The sequence below is a fragment of the Abramis brama genome (assembly GCF_963993115.1).
Source record: "Abramis brama genome assembly, chromosome: 1".
NCBI lineage: Eukaryota > Metazoa > Chordata > Actinopteri > Cypriniformes > Leuciscidae > Abramis > Abramis brama.
The window spans coordinates 24476077-24489912 of record NC_139963.1 but is presented as its reverse complement, the minus strand read 5'-3'; the positions used below and the strand labels follow the sequence as shown (position 1 = coordinate 24489912).

The window sequence follows — 13836 nt, the reverse complement described above, 5'->3', positions numbered from 1 at the left end:
CTTTCACAGCAAGATTTTGCCACAACAAACTTTCTCAGGTTCGCTTTCTGGGGCGAAGCATACCAACACTGAGTTCTTCTTTTCGGCCTAGTTCTATCCCCACCAAGTGCATGGATGCTGCTCTGGCTCCCTTGCGACTCAACTACATAGACGATTGCCTGATACTGGCTCAGTTGAAAGAGTTGGCATCACAATACCAAGATGTTGTGCTCGCTCACATGAAGAAGTTGGGGTTGGGACTGAACGCCAAGAAGAGTGTGACTTCTTCAGCTCAGAGAACCAATTTTCTTAGGGTAGTTTGGGACTCGATACGATGCAGGCACAACTGTCTCCTGCACTTGTAGAACTGACCCTAAATGCTATGAAAGATATCAAGCTAGGCCAGGAGCTCTCAGTACTTCAAGTTCAGAGGCTGTTAGATCTTGTGGCAGCTGGGGACAATGTCATTCCATTAGGCACACATGAGACCATTCCAGTTCTGGCTCAAGAGCAGGAGATTCCATCCTCTGAACCATCCCTCCACAGTCGTAAGGGTAACGCGCCGCGTGCTGTGTGCTCTATGACTTTGGAAGGAGCAATGGGCCATGAACAAGGACCAGGCTCTCGGGGCACCTTGCTGTTGCAAGACTCTAATGATGGACGCCTCCCTCACAGGATGGGTGTGAAGTTCTCAATGGTCATCCAGCCAGTGGGCTTTTTGAAAATCTTTATCTTGACTGGCACATAAATTGTGCCAATGACTGGCATCTTGACTGGGACATAAATTGTGACTGGCACATAAATTGCCTTTTCAGGCAGGCACAGTCGATTCTGCTCTGGGCAGAATAGAAATTTGAGTCGCTAAGAGCATTTTACATTCAGGGGCATGCAAACTGGGAGGCAGATATCCTGTTAAGGTAGGGACAAAGGCCCGGGGAATGGCGATTCCATCCACAAGTCACCACAAGATGACCTAATGTCCCCCTCTGGTTCGCCCTCACACCTCCAGATCCTCTGGGGTCGGATGCCATGGTACAGACGCGGCCAAAGCCGTGTCTGTACACCTGTCCTCTGATAGATCCGCTACCAGAGTTCTTGTAAGGGTTCGCCAGGACCAAGTCCACCTTCTTCTAATGGGTCTGTTCTGACCGGTCTGAGAATGGTTCTCGGACCTGATATCTCTCCTGGATGGCATTCCCTGGGAGATTCCTTTTCAGAAAAATCTTCTGTCTCAAGTGCAAAGGACGATCTACCACCTCAAGCCCGAGATCTGGAAACTTTTGGTCTGGCGTCTGAGGGGTCCAAGCTCATAGATTCTGGTCTCTCAGCTGAGGTTGTTGAGACAATTCTGAGTTCTACAGCCCTTCCACTAGGAAGCTGTATGCCCTAAAATGGTGACTCTTTGTGTCATGGACGAGCAGCATCAATTGAATCCAGTCAGCTGCCTGTTTGGTTTAGTGCTGGAGTTCCTTCAAGAACGTTTGTCAACGGGTTGAACCTGTCTACTTCAACTAGTCCATCTCAACTAGCCACATACCTTTAGAAGGGGTTTCTGTTGGGAGACATCCTCAGGTGTCTTGCGCGGTGCCAGACAACTGAGGCCTTTCTGCCAGTCGCAAGTTCCATCCTGGGACCTAGCATTGGTCCTGGGTGTGTTAGCAGGAGCTCCATTTAAGCCTTTGGGGAATGTCTCGGCCAATCGTGATTGGCGTGTGTAAACGTGCTTCAGACACCTGCTCACGCTACACAGTAAATTTGTCAGAGTAAAATTGACTCAAATTGAAGAAAATTTTACTCTATGCCAGATAACATTTGGTCCCTCTCTGAAAAGAGTAAAAGTTACTCTTTTGATAGAGCAGTTTTTCCAGAGTTAATTATACTCAATTTAGTGATAATATTTTACTCTTTCCTACGATATTTAACTCTATTTAGTGTTTTTTTAAATCAACTCTCATGCTATTTTACTCACTTCAGAGCTACAAGAAATTGACTCTGCTACTTTTTAACTCTGTTCAGGGGAACTTCAGATTTACTCTGCCACATTTTATTTCCCCTCCAGAGTTGTTTATCATCAATTATGAGTAAACTATAAAGAATAACTAACTGAATAAAGAATAACCATTCGTGTTTTACCCTCAAAAAGTCTAGAAAATCTAAATGAAAAACTTGCTTTTCAGTCTGAAAATAAAACCAACAACTGTATACTCATGTCTCAATTTTTATTTTTCCAAGCACCTGTTTAAACAATTTTACAATTACACTTAATTCATTTGTGATCCTAAAAAAAAAATAATGAAAACAATACTAAAATAATAATAAAGAAATCTAGCACCTGTTTAATTCAATTGTGATCATAAAATAAATAAATAATGAAAACAATAATACAAAAATAATAAAAAATTGTGATAGTGATAATGTAAGAGAAGAGATGAAGAATTACATGAAACAATAGGGTACAATAAACAAATCAGAATCCAAACCATAAGACATAAGAATATCAAACAACTTGTGGTGCAAAATATCCCTTATCTCCAAAACAGAAGGTGCTTCTGTGGTATGTGCAACTTTGTAAGCATGGATATGTTCAGCTAAACAAAACGTTTTTAGTGCAGTTGTAATCAAAAGGACCTGCTCATCTTTGATAACAATATTCTGGATTACATGAAATACAGGCATTTCATTTTGAACTTGAACACAAACCGCTAACCCTAAACGATAAGTATTTCCACAGCGCTTGACCCATTTCACATTTAGAACCTTAGTCCACATAGGTACATTAAGTTTCTCAGCAATCTCAGCACCAACTTCCATTTCATTCAAGGGAGTCATTTTCCCAGGACCTAATTTCATGTCATTTGGATCAAATGTTTGCCAAATGTAAGCGGTTTTTTCTGCATACAACTGGGGTAATGCACCATAAAATGATGCTTTGGCAACAAGTTCTTATCAGGAAACAAATGCTTAAACAAACTGTGGTGCTCTGCAATCAGGTGTTTCAAATAAATAGTGATACCAGTGGATATAACTGAAGAAAACACTATATTGACTATCTGAAGCAATAAAATAAACAAATACCAGTGTTGATCATTAGGACAGACAAGATCTCCAAACATAATGGGTAGATGACGCAGTAAACACCAGCTCTGGGTGGCATTTAAGCCCAAGTCATTGGAACCCTCTCTTAATGCTACACCAGGAGGTTTGTTGTTTTGTTCCAAGAAGCCATAGTTGAAACTCCGAATTCTTCTGTGTACTTCTGCTGATGTGGTGTAATTGTCAATCAGGTGCTGAAGGAGTAATTTCATTTCATATTGTCCAACGCCCTCTAAAATATCATGCATGATATCAACCGAAAAATTTGCAGTGGTGTGGAAATATTGCAACGAATTTAAAAGGCAAGACTTTTTTACTCCCATTACATAAGGTAGACTGGGATTGCTCTGCATACTCTGACAGTGTTCAGCATGCAGTTCTTTAGTTCGCACTGACATCTTTGGACTATCTTCACTGAACTCTGTCTGAAAGTCTTCTTTCTCTAGTAGGCAAAAGCGGCAACAGTACCTAGCACTGAAAGATTCTACAAAACCAAATAAAGAATGGACTCCAAGGTTGTCACCAGTAACTTGGACAATGGTTCCATAAACTGTATGATCAAATAAAGGAATCTGAATTCCCTTGGTTTCCAGTGTTGAGATATCCTGAACAAGCGGCTCTAGTATTTTATCAAACCCGTATGTTTTGATATCTTGTGCATGAAATAAAGCGACTAAATGGATATTTAGTAAACTCGAATTGTATTTAGGGGAAATATTTCTAAGGGTAAAATAGATAGTTCCTAATTTATGTATTCCCTTTTTTGATCCAAGGGGGTTTGAGCATTCAAATTCATCAAAAAAAAGCTGGATCTGAACAGCATGTCTTTGTTTTGAGAAGAGCACATGATTCTTAAAGAATTCTCCATCTTGTATGTCATAAAGAACATTTGGTATTTGTTGTGAATCCCTCATCATCATATCTTTAATGTTAGGGTGCTTATAAATCGACTGTAATGTCTCAAGAATTGGTATATATACAAATTTATCCTTAACAATGGTTTGAGCAAAAGTTCCAATTGTTCTGTTACGCCGTGTAGCAAATCTTGTTCCAAGAACATATTCAACAGGATCTATTTTTCCCCATTTATCCGAAAAGTACTGCATTCTCTTGCTCTCAGTGTTTAATGCCACAAAAGGATTTTGCATTTTTTCAAAACACTGATCAATTTGAGACTCAACAAAACTTTTTATGGGCTCCTCTAAAGATAGGCTGTTTTTCACAGATTCTTGAGTTTGACTATAAACATCTCCAATCACTTCTTCTAGAGCACTAACAACATAGTTAATAGTTGTCTCTGCGACACCAGCAACTTTAAGTTCAGCTACCACTGTTGCACAACTGTTTGCTATATTTGTTTTTAGGAGTACAGACTCACAAGTTGAATTTTGGTTTGGTAAAACACCTACATCCCCTAGTGAAATGGAGTTGGCGTTGGATGAGCTTTCACCATACTCGAGGCGTGAACGGTCAATTGAACAACGCTTGCTGAGATGCTTTCGTAATCCAGAAAAACTATGGTAAACATGTGAACAACCTCTTTGAGCACATTTTAACTTCAAACTTTTGCCTGGACAAAGGCAATGAACTAACTTAAAGTGCCTTATAAGGGCATTGGCACTAGCATGCCCCCTTTTACATATGAAACAAATCATCTGCTCACTGGAGCATTCTAGCTCTTAACTCAGCCACTCTGGGATTCACCTTGGTGGTTTCAACATCTATGTCACAGTGGTTTGCAGAAAGCTATACACATTGGTAAGTTCCTAACAGTATGAGGTGCCAAAGACAAAGTGAGCTTTGAAAAGCTCATCAACACAGGCCAGTGAATTAGAGGCCTTACAGGGTAGAGCATGTTGGTCAATCACAATAAAACAAGACTGGACCCTACTTCTCTTTGGCCCAACAAGAAGTAGATACGGCTGGAGACTCTCTCCAATGGTATCCAAGTGCCCTTGGATACTGGTACCGGTCTGTGAAAGAATGAAAACACATTAGTGCCAATGTGACTTAAAACTCAATATACACCATGAATAAAATATACAGTGATGTCTTCCACCAAAGTTTCTTTAATACATACTTCCAACAGATTGTTACTAAGCAGGGCTCCAGACTAACTTTTCCACTGGTTGCACTGGTGCTACCAACTTTCTCAGTTTCTCGCACCAGCACATGATTTGGTCGCACTTATTTTTTTGTTGCTACAACATAAGATTAATCAATGCATGCTGATGAATAGTTGTCTCAATCTTTTCATTTTTATATGACTTAATTCCTAAATTTCCTGAATTTGTAATGGACTATATGCACGGTTACTTCCTGGTTTTCGATAAGCCAGCTTGGGCATTTCCGGTGAACATTCTGTACTCACTGTACATCCACACAAAACTATCAATGGTTGACTTTTTAATGTTGTATTTATATTTTAATGTCGTTATCACACTTAAACACAGTTTGGAAAATGGATTCATGATGTACTCCTGCATTTTATAAATTTGGTCGCAGTCTGGAACCCTGCTAAGTATGTACTAAGTAGAAAAGAATAGCACAAGAACAACAATTTGGAGGACCAAATAAGAACCTGTCTGAGAAATAAGCAAGTTCAAGGTCACACAGTAACACAACATTATGAACTAGTGTCATTTGATCTGCTTCATCAGTACCTTGATGAATTTCACAAGACAATCACATGCTTTTCTCGCTGAGATCTTTCCCGGTCTTTTGCGGCCTTGACTTGAGGGTGGCAAAAGGTGAACCAGCATCAGAATGGAAGACATGTCGCTGTCCCAACCTGGAGACAAGGAAAACAAAATAAACACATTTGTTTTAAGTTTTTAGGTAGAAGGGGTTGAACATACCTTCCTACTCAGTTGAACTAGTTTAACTTAGACTTAACTTCACTTGGATGATGTGCCGGTATAAATGCATTAACCACTCTAGTACTTTAGTTTATACTGCACACAGAATCAGTATTAACAGCACATTCATGGGCAAGTCTTGATGACTACAGATGTGTGGATGAAACCTCTACAGATATTGAAATGAGGTCAGTTAAACTTTAACTACTACATATCAACCATACTTTTGTTATTCAGAGACCCAAATGAAATCAATTTCAAACTGTAAATCTGCAACTCCTGTACTAGGCCTTTGAGAAAAGATCAGGGTAGAAATGTTAGAGAAACAGGTGATTTTCATTCTGACAGTTTACACATTGCAAGTCTGTGTTGCATATGAATCAAGCATGTCTAATGGGTAAAGTTGTGACCACACTTTAAACTCTATAGATCTGAATAAAGATATGCTTGTCATAAATGCATAACTTCCTATTAGATAATTTAAGTTATAGCACAATATAGTTACCTTCTTCAACTTCAGTGGCTTCAGCATTTTGGATGAGGTCTTGGATCTCACTAGTCTGTGTGAGGCCACGGCTCTGTGCAATAACCTTTGGTTTTATGTTGGTAGACCACTTCTCCAACAACTTTGCAGAGGTCGCATCACCAAATAGAAGTCCAAAATCTTGATCAGTCTGTACAAAATGCCAAAGATAATTAAAGTAGGAACCACAGTAGAAACTCACTTTTTTACCTGGGTTACTGAGTCTGGGTTACTGCAGAACAATAGCACTTAATTTCATATGTCATATTGAAATATAACATATGTCATATATTATATTTTCATGAGCGTTTAAATAGTATCAAGCCATGACGTGGCGTTGATTTAACCTCTCAGATAACTGGGTTACATACGTAATCTGAGACCTTTTTTTGATCTTGGATGCATGTAAACTGATTATAGGAGACCTCATTAAAAAAATGTAAACCTAAAAAATAGCATAATAGGGGCACACCAAAAGAGAAAAATGTTGAATCCAGAACTCAAATCACAAAACACAACCCTAGTCTTAAAATATGTAAAACAGAATGCATCTCTCAGTAGTATTCTACATTGTCGTGGTGTCCAGTTATAATTTTGGAACTAAAACACTTAAACACTTTTTTTAATCAATTAAAATAAAACTATACTGTATACATGTATTAATGTGGCAGTCTAAATAATATGTTCAAAATCACATGTATTTGTCACTAAAAACTGAAGGTCAAATCAAGCACAGCTCAAAACGACCTGATAACACAAGTGAGTGCCTATTATGCAAACATGGCAGATTTAAGATCACATACTTCCGGCGGGTCGTGTGTTGGCTGAGCATGTTCCATAGGGATGAATGGGAATGCTAATGGGATAGCTTTCTCCTGGTATTATAGACCTCCTTGATTACAAATGTAAGCGTACAGACTTTCTAAACTGGTCAACAATGAGGCTTAAAACCCTTACATTAAGGCTACAAAAATGATCTAATATTGGTGTAAAAGGGCACCAAACAGCCATATACAGCAGCAACAACCATAATTTCATTAAGGCTGCTTTATCACCCCCTCCATCTGTTCTCTTTCTCACCCAAAACAACACAGAGCTCAGGGCAAGGAGAAATGTCAAAGCTTTTATTCACCAGCTTATAGTGTGTGTGTGTGTGTGTGTGTGTGTGTGTGTCTGTCTTTCTGTCCACCCTTCCTGTCCAGCAAAGAGTTCTACACCACATTAGCCTCCTAAACAGACAGTGGCTCTCTTCAATGAAAATGCCCCTGTAATTAGTAAGGTCAGGAGCAAGGGAGAGAATGAGAAAGACTGAACAGAAGAGAGTGTGATTAGAAGGAAGGAGTCCGACGTCATAACACACGACTGAACGCTCAGAGGTATTTGATAAGCCCAAATGGTGAAGATAGAGAAAAAAAGTGCAAGATAAATATGAGGAGGGAGACTGATAGTGTAGGTAGAAAAAACACAGTTAAAAAGAACACACACACACACACACACACACTCCTTATTCCCTATGGCCCAGTGTAAATCTAACAGAGATTTTTACAGCCCCCAATTCTGTAGTTGATGTCGGCCCTTAAAAAGACTGACGATTCTGTGTAATATTCCTCTTAGAGCAGGACAGGGCTATTATTACCAGCATTTCACACATAATCAATGCAGACAGGAGGATGTATAGTGCTAAGTGCAGCCAACAAACACCAGTTTCTCTTTTTCTGTTGCCGCTCACCACATAGACTTCTGCCCCTGTTTTTAAAGGCCTGAGTGAAAATGTCTTTCCCCAAATTTTTCCAGTGGTCAAAAACTCTAAAACATGAATTGTAAACTTTCGACTTAACTACCAGGCCCAGATGGATGGGAAGTTCTGCTAAATGGATTTGAACATGTTAAATGAAGCTGAGAGCACAATACTTTTATTAGGATCTAAAAGAACAGTCAAATTTGTCAAATTACACACAACTACGGTGGCCGAGAGCTCAACGCGCTGCAACTGAAGAAAACACAAGCAAATAGAAAAAACACCCGCAAATTAAGAAAACATCTTCATCAGTTTCACAACACATGTGTGCTCCAAATACTCACAACACAACCAAATACAGAAACGCGCTGCAAAAGTTCACAACACAAACAAATACAGAAACGCGCTGCAAATAGGACAGAACACAACGGAAATGTTTCCGGGGAACCCAATAAGTGACGGACGGACGGCTGGGACGTGCTTATTGCTCGTGAGCTTTACCTATGCCCATACTCTCTTAAAACGGCAGAGCCCTTGAATTGGGCACTTTGGAGGGAGCGGGGCACTTGTGTGTCATTATGTTGATGAAGGGAGCAACGAAAGACAACGTAATTTCCTCATTATTTTCACCTGGGATGTTCCCATGACAACGCAGCTCGTGTCCATCAGCTGAATAGCTGTTCTTACCAGAAATATAGTATTATTGCTGTTAACATAACTGTTGCAAATAAATATACATTTTATACAACACAGTTTTTAAAATATGCGTTATATCTGTGTGTGAGTGTCTCAACTTTAAAACTTGCCGTCTCATATTTGGACCTATAAATTCTAACATTTCTTATGAAACTTATTTTAACATAACATGACAAAATGTGTACAATGTAACTGATGTATAGATTAATGTCTTTCCCTCATGTTCTTTTTCTCTCTCTTTTTTCTTTCTTTCTTTATTTTAGTCTTCAGCTCATTGTTCTTTTTAGTATTCTTATGACATTGAACATATTGTAAATACATTTTGTATATTGTATACGAAGTTGTATGTCATAAACGTGTCATCTCTGTATGTTTTGCAAAAAAATTAAATAATAATAAAAGTAGACAGCTGTAAGCACGTCCTAGCCGGGTCCGTCACTTATTGGGTTCCCCGGAAACATTTACTTGTGTTCTGTTCTATTTGCAGCGCGTTTCTGTATTTGTTTGTGTTGTGAACTTTTGCAGCGCGTTTCTGTATTTGGTTGTGTTGTGAGTATTTGGAGCACACATGTGTTGTGAAACTGATGAAGATGTTTTCTTAATTTGCAGGTGTTTTTCTATTTGCATGTGTTTTCTTCAGTTGCAGCGCGTTGAGCTCTCTCGGCCACCGTACACAACACATGACTTGACAATAAGTATTTTAAATTCCTTGATCTTGTACATGTTCACAATCACACTTTTTTCTGTGATGTATTTTTGCAACGTTGTTGCAAAATCTGCTGTTTTTTCATCAAGATAATTTTATCTATTAAAAACATTAGCATGTTATGAAAACTACAAAACATTCAGTAATGTTTTGCATTTTGTCATTGTTTTTCAGCAAAATTCTGTTTAGTAATTGATCATTTGCATAATTGATTAATTGCCTAAGTTACATTTTTTTAAGAAATTGTTATTATTGTTTTATCCACTGTTTCAATTGTTTTATTTGTTTGTTGGCAGAAAGAAAAGTCTTGTTTGAAACAATTTGAAACAAAGTCTTGTTTTGAAAAATGTATAGAAAATACATGAAATATGTTTAAAACAAGAACAAAAATATCTGTCACTGGAGTCAGAAAAATAAGCTTAATTCAAAGGGAAAACAGGATCGCTTAGAAACGCTTTGAACTTAAAACGTCAGTGGAGAAAGGCATATAATTCATCATAACATTATGATATAGTGTACATCATACATAATTCACCCGCTACATTGTTAAATGTACCCAATTTTTCATACCAACAGAAAAATAATCCGGGATAACCTAGCTTCTCTTGAGAATCCCCTGCTTCGCAGCAAAGTTAATGATATGCTAAAGCCCGCCCGCACATTGACGGGATTGGTTACAGCATATTTGTGATGTAGAGAACAAGGGCGATTTCAAAGAGAAAGGAGAAAATACTCAGCAATGGTGTTGATTGTTGAATTTGCACATGATAAGAAGCATATTAAAAACACCACATAGACATATAAACAACCTTAAAAACTTGATTTCACCACATGCGTCATTTTGCCTCTCGACTAAATGTAAAAAAACTAGATAAAAATACCATGTAAGAAAATTGTTTTTTTTTGCATTGTAATGAAAAAAGTAAAGAAAACTTAACAATTAGGCTAATATAAATATTTTTAGCAAATAAAATTAAATAATTTAATAAATTAAATAAAACATGTCCAACAGAAATAAAATACCTTATTTTGGAGATGTATAACATGATGTGCTTTCGAATCCTGTGGAAATCTTCAAAGTTCCATGTGGGCCTGCCTTTGACCTAAAGCAGTATTAGCTTATTGAAAGGATGTATTTCTGTTGTAGATGGATGTAGAAATACTGTATGCTGTTTTGATCACAAGCTTATGAGTTTTACCTTCAGCTGGTCTGGTTCTGAGAGGAAAAGTTTGCCTCCATCTAGTTAGGTTCCGGGAAGTAAGTTGTTTAGCTGGGGTTTGAGAAGGTCTCATCTGGTTCGGATTACAGTGTATAGCCGAGGGGAACCAAACTTTGGTCCATTTTGATGCGAGTGTGAATAGTGCATGCCTGACTTGAGCTGAAGAAGACAAGGTGAGAAACTTGCCAAACATCAAGACAGACACACAACACATCTGCAAATCAGCAGCCACATCTCATAATTTATACATGTACACACTCTACACCAACACCTGCCACCCTACAAGAAGATCAAGGGTTCCTTCATTGTTCAGAGAGAAAGACCAAGACTAAAGAGCAAAGGTCAAAGACAGATGGTAGATGAGTTCCTCTCCAATCTATGCAGAGTATAGAGTCACACCTGTTATTCACATACACTCACACCCAAACATCACAGTTATCAATGACTTCAGTCATCAAGCGACAGGTGCAAGGTCTTGACCCCTGATAGACACACACATGGACCCACACACACCAATGCAACTACAATTTGTGGTAATGTAAACGTGCATAACAATAAGGTAAACGAAGCTATGCTAAACTGTAAATATAACCAATTAATGGTCAACGCATTTAGCTTTGATTATATTCTCAGTACAGCACAGCTTGAGTGCCTAATTGCTTTTACAAAATGATTACTGCATAATTTTCATTTAAACATTATTTTATCGAGCAAATTCAAGAAGTCCCAACCTTTTGCTTAACCAGACTGACTTAAATATTTTGTATAATAACTGTAACAAGTTCAAATACTGATGACACTACTAATGATGTGTGGATGATGTAAACTTTACATCATGTGGCATCATTCGAGTGCCACATGTCATTCTGATTAGTGGACAGTCAAAGGTTCAATTTCATGTCAAACCGGCAGCTTTTATAACCACTTTTTAGTATGTCTTGTAAGATTTAGTAGTCCGGAAGATTTTTTTCCTATTAATTCTCTCCTTAGGCATTACAGAACTTTCCTCAATGGAGTTCTAAACCTGACTTAAACATCCAGCTCTGAGAATAGTCACAACTTTACAGCATTTGATCCAAAGCAAAACGTATTTTAAATAAACAAATTACTCATACAATAAATTAAACACTGTTGTTTAATGGTATGCTTCAACACCCCTTGCTTAGTTTAGTAGCAAGCTAGGTAGTTTAGCTAACATTACAAACTGTACACTTACCAGCAAACATACAGCAAAACCCTGCTTACTTTTCATGGTAACATCAGTGTCTCTGATATGTAGATTTTACTTCAGGATTTTGAGTAGTACGTCCTTAGGAATTCAGCAATTAAAAGTGAATTTTAAAAAATGAATGAAGCTGAAAAATTACTTAAGGCTTAAACTACAGTATAAGCATGTACCACTGCATAACATTGGACCTCATGGTAAGTCTTACAGTACCACTTAAATCAATTTATTATTCTTTTTTTCTGAAACTCTACTGCGTTTTTTTCATTTGCCAGCTATGTTCAGCAAAAGAGTTCCTGGGCTAAAGCATGGATTAATTGGCAAGCATTAAATTCAGCCAGGCTACATAAAAAGTTCAGTTTCTATGTTTTACACGTGAAGCTGTGGCAGCTGCTCTTATACTAAACCATTGCGTCCCATTAAAATGATCTCCTCCTCTCCATCTACCCCAAACACTGGCTGGACTGTAAATGTTTACAGCTCTGTGGAATGCCATGTCCAGACAGGAATTTTAAATAACTTATTAGGGAACGCTTAATGAAACCTGAGAGATGTGTTTAGTCTACAAGAGCTGCGCTAACATCTTTCAGTGAGCCAGCAGGTGCATCTTTTCATCATAACACACCTCAGTCAGAATATTTATTAAAATCAAGATATTCAAAATGCTCCACTAGAGTTTCCATTATGTTCGCACATTCTTCCAAGGTAAAAAATAAAAGCATGTTTTGATCTCTTGAACTCAGACTGTAAATCAGGAATATAATTAACTACAATGCCCATGAGGCCATGGGGTCATTATATTGGAGTGCATCTGAGGTCTGTCCTGCTTTATTCATTCAATTTACAGCGATAAAGAGGAGGGAGGCGTCTTTAATCAGCTAACTGCTTGATGAAGTATGTGTGTGTGAGTGTGAGTGTAGGGGGTGTCTCAAGGGGTATCACAAACGCTCAAGCTTTCATATCTCACTTTTTTTTATCATATACTTTATATATGGCAAGAAAGGGCTTCTTTAGTTTCCATAATTACATTATTTTTATATCACAGCTGGATTATGGTTATCATACACATGTATACACAGGGTGTTGAAAAAAATCATGGTCACAAAAATGTTTTTCACAAAAATAGTAACTCATTTAAATTTAACTCATTTAAATGGTAAAACTCCAGAATTCTTTCTTTTATGGTTAGGCTATAGTATTTATAAGTAGCTGTATATTTAAAATTTGAAAAAAATTCAACCGCTTATAAATCATAATCATACTACTTTTTTGAAAATGTAAAATGCGGTAAGTTTTCTGTGATGGGAAGGTTTAGGGGTAGTTGTAGGGGGGGATAGAATATACAGTTTGTACAGTATAAAAATCATTAAGTTTATGGTAAGTCCCTATACTCCCTATACTATTGAAAACCCAACATGTGTGTGTGTGTCTTGATAAGATTTTGGCATAAAACCATTATTATATGATTATTAATATGGGCCCCAGCAGGTCCTTAGATAATGAATATGTCACTGATATATATGAATATTCAAATGTGAAACCAAAATGAGAGTTTTTTGGAATTTGGTCCATGAATTCTAGCTTTACGGCTAGTCAATGAAATAAACGTTTAGCACATTTGAAATGTACAGACTTTCATATATGGAAAAACTTAACAAAATTTCTGATTACATCATCCACATATATAATTTTTCTAGAATCCTAATACCACCTGCCTCCGACTAGCAATGGCAAGCAGCAAATCATGGTTTAATACCTGTGATATAAACTAAAGCCATAGTGGCTATTTAAAAATATA

General features: G+C 37.7%; 1 long non-coding RNA gene across 1 annotated transcript; it reads right to left on the bottom strand.

Moving 5' to 3' along the window:
• Positions 1-2872: 2872 nt before the first annotated feature.
• Positions 2873-10693, bottom strand: LOC311068118. The gene is made up of 4 exons (XR_014603336.1): positions 10617-10693; positions 6436-6604; positions 5736-5863; positions 2873-5045 (listed from the first exon to the last, which is right to left on the bottom strand). It is a non-coding gene; the product is annotated as an uncharacterized lncRNA (long non-coding RNA).
• Between the last annotated feature and the right edge of the window lie 3143 nt (positions 10694-13836).